Here is a 15,881-nt window from a genome sequence, read left to right as displayed (position 1 = left end):
GTAGATGTTTCTTCGAGGCAACGGAGCAATGTCTGATTCTGTTCACATTGTATAAAGTATTGCAACACAATTACTTATTGGTCATTGTCATATAGCAATTGCTATTGTAAAATGCGTGCATCCTTTAAAGCTATACCGATATTGAAATAAAGAATCTTACTTTCGTGGGTTGGCTTCAATCTGATTCTTTTTTTACACTTGTCATTACATCATTCATGGAGCAAGTTAGTATGTGCGTAATAAACCCAATCGGGCCTTGATACAATAGACAACCCTAGTCTGTGCTGAAATGAAATAATGCGGTTTTCTACTAAAGCAAACGCAGCTTGTCAGAATGGCCGAGTGGTCTAAGGCGCCAGACTCAAGGACGCTGTCTTTCCAAAGAATTGTGTGTTCTGGTCTCCGAATGGAGGCGTGGGTTCAAATCCCACTTCTGACAGTTCACTTTTACTTATTTTTTAAATGAATCAATTTGTTCATTTTACTATAAAAGATTGTTTCAAGGAAATCAACAGCTGATACCAAACTCTTGTCAGCACTCAATACCATTTTAATTTCCATTTTAAATCGGACTAAAATAGCGTTCCTAACACAGATTGCATTTTTGTTGTAAACGATCTATTAGTGGAAGTAGCTTACATGAGAAATGCCCTCGTTTAACATGCTAGGATGATCGACCTCGGTATTCTCCAACTGCTGTTTACATTTTCTAACACGTTATGAGGACGAATACAAAGGTTGACAGCTTCCTTGTAAGTGGGGGTAAGCACAAGTTATTTTCAGATGTAATGTCTATTTTAAACTCAATATAGTCCTGCGTAGTGCAAAAGACATTGCTATATTTTTATATTAGTCAAGCCCTATTTAAAGTGTTCTTAAATTGTTTTGACATTAGCAATGATCAATTTAAATGTGGTTATTGATTTAAACAACTGAACAATTGTGGGCTTGATGGTTTCTTTTTTCTACGTTTCTACCGGAATGAGATACACACTCAAAATGTGTCCCCTTCCTTCAGCAACCCCCGACTGAAGATTGAAGTGGTCATTCCTTGCAGCGAGTAGGTTCCCGATAACAACACTCATTGTCAGCTCGGTGCTCAGAAGAAAACACTGCCACTCATCCTGGTGGATACCGAGACCAATCCCTTCAAAACGTGTTTCATTCTAGAAATGATCCTTGCAAATATAGTCTTAACTTTTATTAACAGACCGTCGCCCCCAACTGGCAAGCTCTACTTCATATGAAACAATGACTGGGCAACAACGAGGTGTTACATTAACAATACAAACTAACTCGAGACAGCCAAGCCGTTAAAGCATACCTTAAGTTTGTCGTGTGATACAAAAGCAAGTATTGGCATTTTTGCATCGTCTGCCTCGTCAAACAAGCTCGAGCCACAGCACACAGTGCTGCTGCATCGGGACACAGATTGTGGATTTCTAAGCGACTGAATAAACGAGCTGAGACTACTTTTTAAAGAAATTGAAAACATACCTCTAGTCGAAATACTTGCTATTTAGTTAATTAAATTATTTTTTTTTAAATTTGCAATCACAGACTACATTGCCAAAATAAAAATAAAAAACAACTGACAATCTGATTTGCTCGTATCAAGCTGCGATGAAGCCTATGAGAATCCCTGGCATCATTAAAGGGGAATTAGCTCAAATGGTAGAGTGCTCGCTTAGCATGCGAGAAGTAGCGGGATCGATGCCCGCATTCTCCAAATAATTTTAAAGTATCTGCGTATTTTGTCCAGGCACATTATGGAGATAAATACAAAGTGTGACAATTCTTTGTAACAGAGACGCCCACCATGCATGTGTATTTTAATGCACAGTCTGCTAATTTGTAATAATCCCCGGACTGAAAAACTGCAGCGCGTGATATTTTGTAGGTCTTCTTATCTCCTATGTCCGCTAACGCTAGGCACAACGTGCCCGAGTGCTGTAGCAGCAGCCATGAAGCAAGTTAGTTTTTCAGTAGAAATAAGGCTTTTGTGTATGGGTGTTTTGAAAAGATCAGTTAAATAGCTACGTATTTTGAAATAAGGATGTATTCATTATTATGAACGTTGGCAGAAAGGATATGGTATTATTATTTCCCACGTGTGCTTGACTTGTACAAATCTGATAGAGTTTCAACAAAGGCATTTGACTTGGGTTCATTATTTAGCCTATACTGCCATCTGCAGCATTACTGCGGGTGTCGTTTGCTTCTTTTGACAATAATACGGCTGTTTTCACGGAAAACCGTGAGAGCATGTAGCCGTGGCTGAGTGGTTAATGAACAAACAGAGCTGTCAGAAATGGAATTCGAACCCACGCTTCCAGGGTAACTGTGATCTGAACGCAGCGCCATTGCTCACTCAACCATCCTGAATTAGACACGTCTTTTCACAACATTGCAGTACACTGCTGAACCTCCGATGTCTGACGCTGCAGTAAATCAACTCGTGTGTGTGTGTGTACTTATTCTTTTTCTGTTTATATGAAGGAGGGCGACCTGTTTTGTCGCATTCTATATGGGATTGTAGCAGTCACACCCAGTGACACCCAGTGAGAGTCCTAATACCGACACTACTAAAAATTAATTAAAAGGTTTGGAATAGGAATGACAACAGAATGACAAAGGCAGAATAACAATTCACAAAGCTTTATTACAATGATCCATGAGTCACATAAATCAGTTCAAATAACTAACAATAAAATGCATTAAAGTTGTACTAAAAACAAGGAGGGGAAATTGAATAAAGCCAGCCAATAGCCACATTTTAAAAGCATGGGGTATTAGACCAACATATAGCAGCGATTACACTTCTCTTTAAGAGTGCTAGGTTATTGGAAACAGCTCTTCGCAGCAAGGGTACAACAACAAAAGCCAGATTGTTAATACACACAAGTTTTAACAGTATTAGGGAACGTTAGCTGCAACATTACAGGTTTAACTATATTAGAGCAATTCAACAACAATACAAGTTTAGTTAAGATAATTAGCAGCAACGTTCAGGTTTAGCAGCGGTGTAGCATAAGTAAACAGAACCAAAAGGTGTGGGGACATTTACCTGCTGCTGGAACACTTTTAATCTAACAAAACAAAATTGATGAGACCGGGATTTAACCACACGTCTCAGAGCTTTATTCAACAGACTAGCTCTCGAATTATCCAACACTTTACTTTTGGAATATACTCACACGGCTGTAACACCGCAGACACAGACACAGCGCGTCTCCAGAACACTCATCTACAGCAGCAGCACACCGAATCTCAGGTCCCACGCACCTGTCGGTACTTCCTCTCTCACCCCGCCTCAAAGAAAGAAACTTTCTCCCGACAGCCCGGCTAGCTCAGTCGGTAGAGCATGAGACTCTTAATCTCAGGGTCGTGGGTTCGAGCCCCACGGTGGGTGTCCTTTTTAAATACAAATTGTAGATGTTTCTTCGAGGCAACGGAGCAATGTCTGATTCTGTTCACATTGTATAAAGTATTGCAACACAATTACTTATTGGTCATTGTCATATAGCAATTGCTATTGTAAAATGCGTGCATCCTTTAAAGCTATACCGATATTGAAATAAAGAATCTTACTTTCGTGGGTTGGCTTCAATCTGTTTCTTTTTTTACACTTGTCATTACATCATTCATGGAGCAAGTTAGTATGTGCGTAATAAACCCAATCGGGCCTTGATACAATAGACAACCCTAGTCTGTGCTGAAATGAAATAATGCGGTTTTCTACTAAAGCAAACACAGCTTGTCAGAATGGCCGAGTGGTCTAAGGCGCCAGACTCAAGGACGCTGTCTTTCCAAAGAATTGTGTGTTCCGGTCTCCGAATGGAGGCGTGGGTTCAAATCCCACTTCTGACAGTTCACTTTTACTTATTTTTTAAATGAATCAATTTGTTCATTTTACTATAAAAGATTGTTTCAAGGAAATCAACAGCTGATACCAAACTCTTGTCAGCACTCAATACCATTTTCATTTCCATTTTAAATCGGACTAAAATAGCGTTCCTAACACAGATTGCATTTTTGTTGTAAACTGGCTTCTTGTCGAAGTCACTGAAAAATATTTTGTGTAGAAACATGTGTTATTTAACTAAAGATTGTTTTAATATTTCAAATAACATATTACTTTGAAAAACATCTCCGACTGCCACTGGATCGTGGTCTCAGGCTGGGATGCGGACCATTGAGAACAGTATAAACGATCTATTAGTGGAAGTAGCTTACATGAGAAATGCCCTCGTTTAACATGCTAGGATGATCGACTTCGGTATTCTCCAACTGCTGTTTACATTTTCTAACACGTTATGAGGACGAATACAAAGGTTGACAGCTTCCTTGTAAGTGGGGGTAAGCACAAGTTATTTTCAGATGTAATGTCTATTTTAAACTCAATCTAGTCCTGCGTAGTGCAAAAGACATTGCTATATTTTTATATTAGTCAAGCCCTATTTAAAGTGTTCTTAAATTGTTTTGACATTAGCAATGATCAATTTAAATGTGGTTATTGATTTAATCAACTGAACAATTGTGGGCTTGATGGTTTCTTTTTTCTACGTTTCTACCGGAATGAGATACACACTCAAAATGTGTCCCCTTCCTTCAGCAACCCCCGACTGAAGATTGAAGTGGTCATTCCTTGCAGCGAGTAGGTTCCCGATAACAACACTCATTGTCAGCTCGGTGCTCAGAAGAAAACACTGCCACTCCTCCTGGTGGATACCGAGACCAATCCCTTCAAAACGTGTTTCATTCTAGAAATGATCCTTGCAAATATAGTCTTAACTTTTATTAGCAGACCGTCGCCCCCAACTGGCAAGCTCTACTTCATATGAAACAATGACTGGGCAACAACGAGGTGTTACATTAACAATACAAACTAACCCGAGACAGCCAAGCCGTTAAAGCATACCTTAAGTTTGTCGCGTGATACAAAAGCAAGTATTGGCATTTTTGCATTATCTGCCTCGTCAAACAAGCTCGAGCCACAGCACACAGCGCTGCTGCATCGGGACACAGATTGTGGATTTCTAAGCGACTGAATAAACGAGCTGAGACTACTTTTTAAAGAAATTGAAAACATACCTCTAGTCGAAATACTTGCTATTTAGTTAATTAAATTATTTTTTTAAATTTGCAATCACAGACTACATTGCCAAAATAAAAATAAAAAACAACTGACAATCTGATTTGCTCGTATCAAGCTGCGATGAAGCCTATGAGAATCCCTGGCACCATTAAAGGGGAATTAGCTCAAATGGTAGAGCGCTCGCTTAGCATGCGAGAAGTAGCGGGATCGATGCCCGCATTCTCCAAATAATTTTAAAGTATCTGCGTATTTTGTCCCGGCGCATTATGGAGATAAATACAAAGTGTACACAATTCTTTGTAACAGAGACGCCCACCATGCATGTGTATTTTAATGCACAGTCTGCTAATTTGTAATAATCCCCGGACTGAAAAACTGCAGCGCGTGATATTTTGTAGGTCTTCTTATCTCCTATGTCCGCTAACGCTAGGCACAACGTGCCCGAGTGCTGTAGCAGCAGCCATGAAGCAAGTTAGTTTTTTAGTAGAAATAAGGCTTTTGTGTATGGGTGTTTTGAAAAGATCAGTTAAATAGCTACGTATTTTGAAATAAGGATGTATTCATTATTATGAACGTTGGCAGAAAGAATATGGTATTATTATTTCCCACGTGTGCTTGACTTGTACAAATTTGATATAGTTTCAACAAAGGCATTTGACTTGGGTTCATTATTTAGCCTATACTGCCATCTGCAGCATTACTGCGGGTGTCGTTTGCTTCTTTTGACAATAATACGGCTGTCTTCACGGAAAACCGTGAGAGCATGTAGCCGTGGCTGAGTGGTTAATGAACAAACAGAGCTGTCAGAAATGGAATTCGAAGCCACGCTTCCAGGGTAACTGTGATCTGAACGCAGCGCCATAGCTCGCTCAACCATCCTGAATTAGACACGTCTTTTCACAACATTGCAGTACACTGCTGAACCTCCGATGTCTGACGCTGCAGTAAATCAACTCGTGTGTGTGTGTACTTATTCTTTTTCTGTTTATATGAAGGAGGGCAACCTATTTTGTCGCATTCTATATGGGTTTGTAGCAGCCACACCCAGTGACACCCAGTGAGAGTCCTAATACCGACACTACTAAAAATTAATTAAAAGGTTTGGAATAGGAATGACAACAGAATGACAAAGGCAGAATAACAATTCACAAAGCTTTATTACAATGATCCATGAGTCACATAAATCAGTTCAAATAACTAACAATACAATGTATTAAAGTTGTACTAAAAACAAGGAGGGGAAAATTAATAAAGCCAGCCAATAGCCACATTTTAAAAGCATGGGGTATTAGACCAACATATAGCAGCGATTACACTTCTCTTTAAGAGTGCTAGGTGATTGGAAACAGCTCTTAGCAGCAAGGGTACAACAACAAAAGCCAGATTGTTAATACACACAAGTTTTAACAGTATTAGGGAACGTTAGCTGCAACATTACAGGTTTAACTATATTAGAGCAATTCAACAACAATACAAGTTTAGTTAAGATAATTAGCAGCAACGTTCAGGTTTAGCAGCGGTGTAGCAAAAGTAAACAGAACCAAAAGGTGTGGGGACATTTACCTGCTGCTGGAACACTTTTAATCTAACAAAACAAAATTGATGAGACCGGGATTTAACCACACGTCTCAGAGCTTTATTCAACAGACTAGCTCTCGAATTATCCAACACTTTACTTTTGGAATATACTCACACGGCTGTAACACCGCAGACACAGACACAGCGCGTCTCCAGAACACTCATCTACAGCAGCAGCACACCGAATCTCAGGTCCCACGCACCTGTCGGTACTTCCTCTCTCACCCCGCCTCAAAGAAAGAAACTTTCTCCCGACAGCCCGGCTAGCTCAGTCGGTAGAGCATGAGACTCTTAATCTCAGGGTCGTGGGTTCGAGCCCCAGGTCGGGCGTCCTTTTTAAATACAAATTGTAGATGTTTCTTCGAGGCAACGGAGCAATGTCTGATTCTGTTCACATTGTATAAAGTATTGCAACACAATTACTTATTGGTCATTGTCATATAGCAATTGCTATTGTAAAATGCGTGCATCCTTTAAAGCTATACCGATATTGAAATAAAGAATCTTACTTTCGTGGGTTGGCTTCAATCTGTTTCTTTTTTTACACTTGTCATTACATCATTCATGGAGCAAGTTAGTATGTGCGTAATAAACCCAATCGGGCCTTGATACAATAGACAACCCTAGTCTGTGCTGAAATGAAATAATGCGGTTTTCTACTACAGCATACGCAGCTTGTCAGAATGGCCGAGTGGTCTAAGGCGCCAGACTCAAGGACGCTGTCTTTCCAAAGAATTGTGTGTTCTGGTCTCCGAATGGAGGCGTGGGTTCAAATCCCACTTCTAACAGTTCTCTTTTACTTATTTTTTAAATGAATCAATTTGTTCATTTTACTAAAAAAGATTGTTTCAAGGAAATCAACAGCTGATACCAAACTCTTGTCAGCACTCAATACCATTTTCATTTCCATTTTAAATCGGACTAAAATAGCGTTCCTAACACAGATTGCATTTTTGTTGTAAACTGGCTACTTGTCGAAGTCACTGAAAAATATTTTGTGTAGAAACATGTGTTATTTAACTAAAGATTGTTTTAATATTTCAAATAACATATTACTTTGAAAAACATCTCTGACTGCCACTGGATCGTGGTCTCAGGCTGGGATGCGGACCATTGAGAACAGTATAAACGATCTATTAGTGGAAGTAGCTTACATGAGAAATGCCCTCGTTTAACATGCTAGGATGATCGACTTCGGTATTCTCCAACTGCTGTTTACATTTTCTAACACGTTATGAGGACGAATACAAAGGTTGACAGCTTCCTTGTAAGTGGGGGTAAGCACAAGTTATTTTCAGATGTAATGTCTATTTTAAACTCAATCTAGTCCTGCGTAGTGCAAAAGACATTGCTATATTTTTATATTAGTCAAGCCCTATTTAAAGTGTTCTTAAATTGTTTTGACATTAGCAATGATCAATTTAAATGTGGTTATTGATTTAAACAACTGAACAATTGTGGGCTTGGTGGTTTCTTTTTTTCTACGTTTCTACCGGAATGAGATACACACTCAAAATGTGTCCCCTTCCTTCAGCAACCCCCGACTGAAGATTGAAGTGGTCATTCCTTGCAGCGAGTAGGTTCCCGATAACAACACTCATTGTCAGCTCGGTGCTCAGAAGAAAACACTGCCACTCCTCCTGCTGGATACCGAGACCAATCCCTTCAAAACGTGTTTCATTCTAGAAATGATCCTTGCAAATATAGTCTTAACTTTTATTAGCAGACCGTCGCCCCCAACTGGCAAGCTCTACTTCATATGAAACAATGACTGGGCAACAACGAGGTGTTACATTAACAATACAAACTAACCCGAGACAGCCAGGCCGTTAAAGCATACCTTAAGTTTGTCGTGTGATACAAAAGCAAGTATTGGCATTTTTGCATCGTCTGCCTCGTCAAACAAGCTCGAGCCACAGCACACAGCGCTGCTGCATCGGGACACAGATTGTGGATTTCTAAGCGACTGAATAAACGAGCTGAGACTACTTTTTAAAGAAATTGAAAACATACCTCTAGTCGAAATACTTGCTATTTAGTTAATTAAATTATTTTTTTAAATTTGCAATCACAGACTACATTGCCAAAATAAAAATAAAAAACAACTGACAATCTGATTTGCTCGTATCAAGCTGCGATGAAGCCTATGAGAATCCCTGGCACCATTAAAGGGGAATTAGCTCAAATGGTAGAGCGCTCGCTTAGCATGCGAGAAGTAGCGGGATCGATGCCCGCATTCTCCAAATAATTTTAAAGTATCTGCGTATTTTGTCCAGGCGCATTATGGAGTTAAATACAAAGTGTGACAATTCTTTGTAACAGAGACGCCCACCATGCATGTGTATTTTAATGCACAGTCTGCTAATTTGTAATAATCTCCGGACTGAAAAACTGCAGCGCGTTATATTTTGTAGGTCTTCTTATCTCCTATGTCCGCTAACGCTAGGCACAACGTGCCCGAGTGCTGTAGCAGCAGCCATGAAGCAAGTTAGTTTTTCAGTAGAAATAAGGCTTTTGTGTATGGGTGTTTGAAAAGATCAGTTAAATAGCTACGTATTTTGAAATAAGGATGTATTCATTATTATGAACGTTGGCAGAAAGGATATGGTATTATTATTTCCCACGTGTGCTTGACTTGTACAAATCTGATAGAGTTTCAACAAAGGCATTTGACTTGGGTTCATTATTTAGCCTATACTGCCATCTGCAGCATTACTGCGGGTGTCGTTTGCTTCTTTTGACAATAATATGGCTGTTTTCACGGAAAACCGTGAGAGCATGTAGCCGTGGCTGAGTGGTTAATGAACAAACAGAGCTGTCAGAAATGGAATTCGAAGCCACGCTTCCAGGGTAACTGTGATCTGAACGCTGCGCCATAGCTCGCTCAACCATCCTGAATTAGACACGTCTTTTTACAACATTGCAGTACACTGCTGAACCTCCGATGTCTGACGCTGCAGTAAATCAACTCGTGTGTGTGTGTACTTATTCTTTTTCTGTTTATATGAAGGAGGGCGACCTGTTTTGTCGCATTCTATATGGGATTGTAGCAGCCACACCCAGTGACACCCAGTGAGAGTCCTAATACCGACACTACTAAAAATTAATTAAAAGGTTTGGAATAGGAATGACAACAGAATGACAAAGGCAGAATAACAATTCACAAAGCTTTATTACAATGATCCATGAGTCACATAAATCAGTTCAAATAACTAACAATACAATGTATTAAAGTTGTACTAAAAACAAGGAGGGGAAATTGAATAAAGCCAGCCAATAGCCACATTTTAAAAGCATGGGGTATTAGACCAACATATAGCAGCGATTACACTTCTTTTTAAGAGTGCTAAGTGATTGGAAACAGCTCTTCGCAGCAAGGGTACAACAACAAAAGCCAGATTGTTAATACACACAAGTTTTAACATTATTAGGGAACGTTAGCTGCAACATTACAGGTTTAACTATATTAGACCAATTCAACAACAATACAAGTTTAGTTAAGATAATTAGCAGCAACGTTCAGGTTTAGCAGCGGTGTAGCATAAGTAAACAGAACCAAAAGGTGTGGGGACATTTACCTGCTGCTGGAACACTTTTAATCTAACAAAACAAAATTGATGAGACCGGGATTTAACCACACGTCTCAGAGCTTTATTCAACAGACTAGCTCTCGAATTATCCAACACTTTACTTTTGGAATATACTCACACGGCTGTAACACCGCAGACACAGACACAGCGCGTCTCCAGAACACTCATCTACAGCAGCAGCACACCGAATCTCAGGTCCCACGCACCTGTCGGTACTTCCTCTCTCACCCCGCCTCAAAGAAAGAAACTTTCTCCAGACAGCCCGACTAGCTCAGTCGGTAGAGCATGAGACTCTTAATCTCAGGGTCGTGGGTTCGAGCCCCACGTTGGGCGTCCTTTTTAAATACAAATTGTAGATGTTTCTTCGAGGCAACGGAGCAATGTCTGATTCTGTTCACATTGTATAAAGTATTGCAACACAATTACTTATTGGTCATTGTCATATAGCAATTGCTATTGTAAAATGCGTGCATCCTTTAAAGCTATACCGATATTGAAATAAAGAATCTTACTTTCGTGGGTTGGCTTCAATCTGATTCTTTTTTTACACTTGTCATTACATCATTCATGGAGCAAGTTAGTATGTGCGTAATAAACCCAATCGGGCCTTGATACAATAGACAACCCTAGTCTGTGCTGAAATGAAATAATGCAGTTTTCTACTAAAGCAAACGCAGCTTGTCAGAATGGCCGAGTGGTCTAAGGCGCCAGACTCAAGGACGCTGTCTTTCCAAAGAATTGTGTGTTCTGGTCTCCGAATGGAGGCGTGGGTTCAAATCCCACTTCTGACAGTTCACTTTTACTTATTTTTTAAATGAATCAATTTGTTCATTTTACTATAAAAGATTGTTTCAAGGAAATCAACAGCTGATACCAAACTCTTGTCAGCACTCAATACCATTTTAATTTCCATTTTAAATCGGACTAAAATAGCGTTCCTAACACAGATTGCATTTTTGTTGTAAACGATCTATTAGTGGAAGTAGCTTACATGAGAAATGCCCTCATTTAACATGCTAGGATGATCGACCTCGGTATTCTCCAACTGCTGTTTACATTTTCTAACACGTTATGAGGACGAATACAAAGGTTGACAGCTTCCTTGTAAGTGGGGGTAAGCACAAGTTATTTTCAGATGTAATGTCTATTTTAAACTCAATCTAGTCCTGCGTAGTGCAAAAGACATTGCTATATTTTTATATTAGTCAAGCCCTATTAAAAGTGTTCTTAAATTGTTTTGACATTAGCAATGATCAATTTAAATGTGGTTATTGATTTAAACAACTGAACAATTGTGGGCTTGATGGTTTCTTTTTTCTACGTTTCTACCGGAATGAGATACACACTCAAAATGTGTCCCCTTCCTTCAGCAACCCCCGACTGAAGATTGAAGTGGTCATTCCTTGCAGCGAGTAGGTTCCCGATAACAACACTCATTGTCAGCTCGGTGCTCAGAAGAAAACACTGCCACTCCTCCTGGTGGATACCGAGACCAATCCCTTCAAAACGTGTTTCATTCTAGAAATGATCCTTGCAAATATAGTCTTAACTTTTATTAGCAGACCGTCGCCCCCAACTGGCAAGCTCTACTTCATATGAAACAATGACTGGGCAACAACGAGGTGTTACATTAACAATACAAACTAACCCGAGACAGCCAGGCCGTTAAAGCATACCTTAAGTTTGTCGTGTGATACAAAAGCAAGTATTGGCATTTTTGCATCGTCTGCCTCGTCAAACAAGCTCGAGCCACAGCACACAGCGCTGCTGCATCGGGACACAGATTGTGGGTTTCTAAGCGACTGAATAAACGAGCTGAGACTACTTTTTAAAGAAATTGAAAACATACCTCTAGTCGAAATATTTGCCATTTAGTTAATTAAATTATTTTTTTAAATTTGCAATCACAGACTACATTGCCAAAATAAAAATAAAAAACAACTGACAATCTGATTTGCTCGTATCAAGCTGCGATGAAGCCTATGAGAATCCCTGGCACCATTAAAGGGGAATTAGCTCAAATGGTAGAGCGCTCGCTTAGCATGCGAGAAGTAGCGGGATCGATGCCCGCATTCTCCAAATAATTTTAAAGTATCTGCGTATTTTGTCCCGGCGCATTATGGAGATAAATACAAAGTGTGACAATTCTTTGTAACAGAGAGGCCCACCATGCATGTGTATTTTAATGCACAGTCTGCTAATTTGTAATAATCCCCGGACTGAAAAACTGCAGCGCGTGATATTTTGTAGGTCTTCTTATCTCCTATGTCCGCTAACGCTAGGCACAACGTGCCCGAGTGCTGTAGCAGCAGCCATGAAGCAAGTTAGTTTTTCAGTAGAAATAAGGCTTTGTGTATGGGTGTTTTGAAAAGATCAGTTAAATAGCTACGTATTTTGAAATAAGGATGTATTCATTATTATGAACGATGGCAGAAAGGATATGGTATTATTATTTCCCACGTGTGCTTGACTTGTACAAATCTGATAGAGTTTCAACAAAGGCATTTGACTTGGGTTCATTATTTAGCCTATACTGCCACCTGCAGCATTACTGCGGGTGTCGTTTGCTTCTTTTGACAATAATACGGCTGTTTTCACGGAAAACCGTGAGAGCATGTAGCCGTGGCTGAGTGGTTAATGAACAAACAGAGCTGTCAGAAATGGAATTCGAAGCCACGCTTCCAGGGTAACTGTGATCTGAACGCAGCGCCATAGCTCGCTCAACCATACTGAATTAGACACGTCTTTTCACAACATTGCAGTACACTGCTGAACCTCCGATGTCTGACGCTGCAGTAAATCAACTCGTGTGTGTGTGTGTACTTATTCTTTTTCTGTTTATATGAAGGAGGGCGACCTGTTTTGTCGCATTCTATATGGGATTGTAGCAGCCACACCCAGTGACACCCAGTGAGAGTCCTAATACCGACACTACTAAAAATTAATTAAAAGGTTTGGAATAGGAATGACAACAGAATGACAAAGGCAGAATAACAATTCACAAAGCTTTATTACAATGATCCATGAGTCACATAAATCAGTTCAAATAACTAACAATACAATGTATTAAAGTTGTACTAAAAACAAGGAGGGGAAATTGAATAAAGCCAGCCAATAGCCACATTTTAAAAGCATGGGGTATTAGACCAACATATAGCAGCGATTACACTTCTCTTTAAGAGTGCTAGGTGATTGGAAACAGCTCTTCGCAGCAAGGGTACAACAACAAAAGCCAGATTGTTAATACACACAAGTTTTAACAGTATTAGGGAACGTTAGCTGCAACATTACAGGTTTAACTATATTAGAGCAATTCAACAACAATACAAGTTTAGTTAAGATAATTAGCAGCAACGTTCAGGTTTAGCAGCGCTGTAGCATAAGTAAACAGAACCAAAAGGTGTGGGGACATTTACCTGCTGCTGGAACACTTTTAATCTAACAAAACAAAATTGATGAGACCGGGATTTAACCACACGTCTCAGAGCTTTATTCAACAGACTAGCTCTCGAATTATCCAACACTTTACTTTTGGAATATACTCACACGGCTGTAACACCGCAGACACAGACACAGCGCGTCTCCAGAACACTCATCTACAGCAGCAGCACACCGAATCTCAGGTCCCACGCACCTGTCGGTACTTCCTCCCTCACACCACCTCAAAGAAAGAAACTTTCTCCCGACAGCCCGGCTAGCTCAGTCGGTAGAGCATGAGACTCTTAATCTCAGGGTCGTGGGTTCGAGCCCCACGTTGGGCGTCCTTTTTAAATACAAATTGTAGATGTTTCTTCGAGGCAACGGAGCAATGTCTGATTCTGTTCACATTGTATAAAGTATTGCAACACAATTACTTATTGGTCATTGTCATATAGCAATTGCTATTGTAAAATGCGTGCATCCTTTAAAGCTATACCGATATTGAAATAAAGAATCTTACTTTCGTGGGTTGGCTTCAATCTGATTCTTTTTTTACACTTGTCATTACATCATTCATGGAGCAAGTTAGTATGTGCGTAATAAACCCAATCGGGCCTTGATACAATAGACAACCCTAGTCTGTGCTGAAATGAAATAATGCGGTTTTCTACTAATGCAAACACAGCTTGTCAGAATGGCCGAGTGGTCTAAGGCGCCAGACTCAAGGACGCTGTCTTTCCAAAGAATTGTGTGTTCTGGTCTCCGAATGGAGGCGTGGGTTCAAATCCCACTTCTGACAGTTCACTTTTACTTATTTTTTAAATGAATCAATTTGTTCATTTTACTATAAAAGATTGTTTCAAGGAAATCAACAGCTGATACCAAACTCTTGTCAGCACTCAATACCATTTTAATTTCCATTTTAAATCGGACTAAAATAGCGTTCCTAACACAGATTGCATTTTTGTTGTAAACTGGCTACTTGTCGAAGTCACTGAAAAATATTTTGTGTAGAAACATGTGTTATTTAACTAAAGATTGTTTTAATATTTCAAATAACATATTACTTTGAAAAACATCTCCGACTGCCACTGGATCGTGGTCTCAGGCTGGGATGCGGACCATTGAGAACAGTATAAACGATCTATTAGTGGAAGTAGCTTACATGAGAAATGCCCTCGTTTAACATGCTAGGATGATCGACTTCGGTATTCTCCAACTGCTGTTTACATTTTCTAACACGTTATGAGGACGAATACAAAGGTTGACAGCTTCCTTGTAAGTGGGGGTAAGCACAAGTTATTTTCAGATGTAATGTCTATTTTAAACTCAATCTAGTCCTGCGTAGTGCAAAAGACATTGCTATATTTTTATATTAGTCAAGCCCTATTTAAAGTGTTCTTAAATTGTTTTGACATTAGCAATGATCAATTTAAATGTGGTTATTGATTTAAACAACTGAACATTTGTGGGCTTGATGGTTTCTTTTTTCTACGTTTCTACCGGAATGAGATACACACTCAAAATGTGTCCCCTTCCTTCAGCAACCCCCGACTGAAGATTGAAGTGGTCATTCCTTGCAGCGAGTAGGTTACCGATAACAACACTCATTGTCAGCTCGGTGCTCAGAAGAAAACACTGCCACTCCTCTTGGTGGATACCGAGACCAATCCCGAATGTAACAGGTGGGACCGCGGGAACCAGGAAGTGTTAATTGTTGGCATTATAAATATCGGCACCATAAGGGTGCAAGAGAACCAGGTAGTCGATGTGCAGCTGTGTTTTGGTGTTCCTGTGTTCCCGTGGTTCCCCCTGTGACGGGGGCGAGTCGGCGGATATACTTTTGGACGTCAGTATTCCGGACTCTCCCGAGGAAGTGGAACGCCGCCAGCCACTGTTTCTGCTAGTTGTCTTTCCCTGTGTTTATCTTGCACATTGTTTTTGCTTATTATTGTCCCTTGTTTGTTTTAATTTGTGTACGCACGTTTTTATTTGTCTTTACAGTTTTAATAGTATCGTGCAGCGTTTAGCTAGCTTTTAGTGTGTGTCTATAGGAGCTGCGAGGGAGAGCGTCGCTATTGTAGCTGCTCTGCTCTACAGAGCATTGAACGTTTAGTCAAGTAAGGTGCTGGGTTGTGTTTTCTTTTTGAATTGTGCACTATTATGTTTGTTGTGGTGATTTTGTTTATAGTTAC

General features: G+C 39.9%; 13 non-coding genes across 13 annotated transcripts; 9 read left to right on the top strand and 4 right to left on the bottom strand.

Annotated features, from left to right (window-relative positions):
• The first annotated feature begins 328 nt into the window (after positions 1 to 328).
• On the top strand, positions 329 to 439 carry trnal-caa (transfer RNA leucine (anticodon CAA)). Its single transcript has 2 exons — positions 329 to 366; positions 394 to 439. It is a non-coding gene; the product is annotated as a tRNA-Leu (tRNA).
• Positions 440 to 989: 550 nt separating this feature from the next.
• On the bottom strand, positions 990 to 1,195 carry LOC131703524 (small nucleolar RNA U3). Its single transcript, XR_009309966.1, has one exon. It is a non-coding gene; the product is annotated as a small nucleolar RNA U3 (small nucleolar RNA).
• Positions 1,196 to 3,339: 2,144 nt separating this feature from the next.
• On the top strand, positions 3,340 to 3,412 carry trnak-cuu (transfer RNA lysine (anticodon CUU)). Its single transcript has one exon. It is a non-coding gene; the product is annotated as a tRNA-Lys (tRNA).
• Positions 3,413 to 3,759: 347 nt separating this feature from the next.
• trnal-caa (transfer RNA leucine (anticodon CAA)) lies at positions 3,760 to 3,870 on the top strand. The gene is made up of 2 exons: positions 3,760 to 3,797; positions 3,825 to 3,870. It is a non-coding gene; the product is annotated as a tRNA-Leu (tRNA).
• Positions 3,871 to 4,586: 716 nt separating this feature from the next.
• LOC117395755 (small nucleolar RNA U3) lies at positions 4,587 to 4,792 on the bottom strand. Its single transcript, XR_004543676.3, has one exon. It is a non-coding gene; the product is annotated as a small nucleolar RNA U3 (small nucleolar RNA).
• Positions 4,793 to 6,933: 2,141 nt separating this feature from the next.
• Positions 6,934 to 7,006, top strand: trnak-cuu (transfer RNA lysine (anticodon CUU)). Its single transcript has one exon. It is a non-coding gene; the product is annotated as a tRNA-Lys (tRNA).
• A 347-nt stretch (positions 7,007 to 7,353) lies between these two features.
• On the top strand, positions 7,354 to 7,464 carry trnal-caa (transfer RNA leucine (anticodon CAA)). Its single transcript has 2 exons — positions 7,354 to 7,391; positions 7,419 to 7,464. It is a non-coding gene; the product is annotated as a tRNA-Leu (tRNA).
• Positions 7,465 to 8,181: 717 nt separating this feature from the next.
• LOC117969581 (small nucleolar RNA U3) lies at positions 8,182 to 8,387 on the bottom strand. Its single transcript, XR_004662604.2, has one exon. It is a non-coding gene; the product is annotated as a small nucleolar RNA U3 (small nucleolar RNA).
• Positions 8,388 to 10,526: 2,139 nt separating this feature from the next.
• Positions 10,527 to 10,599, top strand: trnak-cuu (transfer RNA lysine (anticodon CUU)). The gene has a single exon. It is a non-coding gene; the product is annotated as a tRNA-Lys (tRNA).
• Positions 10,600 to 10,946: 347 nt separating this feature from the next.
• Positions 10,947 to 11,057, top strand: trnal-caa (transfer RNA leucine (anticodon CAA)). The gene is made up of 2 exons: positions 10,947 to 10,984; positions 11,012 to 11,057. It is a non-coding gene; the product is annotated as a tRNA-Leu (tRNA).
• A 550-nt stretch (positions 11,058 to 11,607) lies between these two features.
• Positions 11,608 to 11,813, bottom strand: LOC117969585 (small nucleolar RNA U3). The gene has a single exon (XR_004662608.2). It is a non-coding gene; the product is annotated as a small nucleolar RNA U3 (small nucleolar RNA).
• A 2,141-nt stretch (positions 11,814 to 13,954) lies between these two features.
• On the top strand, positions 13,955 to 14,027 carry trnak-cuu (transfer RNA lysine (anticodon CUU)). Its single transcript has one exon. It is a non-coding gene; the product is annotated as a tRNA-Lys (tRNA).
• Positions 14,028 to 14,374: 347 nt separating this feature from the next.
• trnal-caa (transfer RNA leucine (anticodon CAA)) lies at positions 14,375 to 14,485 on the top strand. Its single transcript has 2 exons — positions 14,375 to 14,412; positions 14,440 to 14,485. It is a non-coding gene; the product is annotated as a tRNA-Leu (tRNA).
• The last annotated feature ends 1,396 nt before the right edge of the window (positions 14,486 to 15,881 follow it).

Source organism: Acipenser ruthenus, chromosome 32, assembly GCF_902713425.1.
Source record: "Acipenser ruthenus chromosome 32, fAciRut3.2 maternal haplotype, whole genome shotgun sequence".
In the NCBI taxonomy this organism is placed as follows: domain Eukaryota; kingdom Metazoa; phylum Chordata; class Actinopteri; order Acipenseriformes; family Acipenseridae; genus Acipenser; species Acipenser ruthenus.
This window is presented reverse-complemented; position numbering and strand designations above follow the sequence as displayed.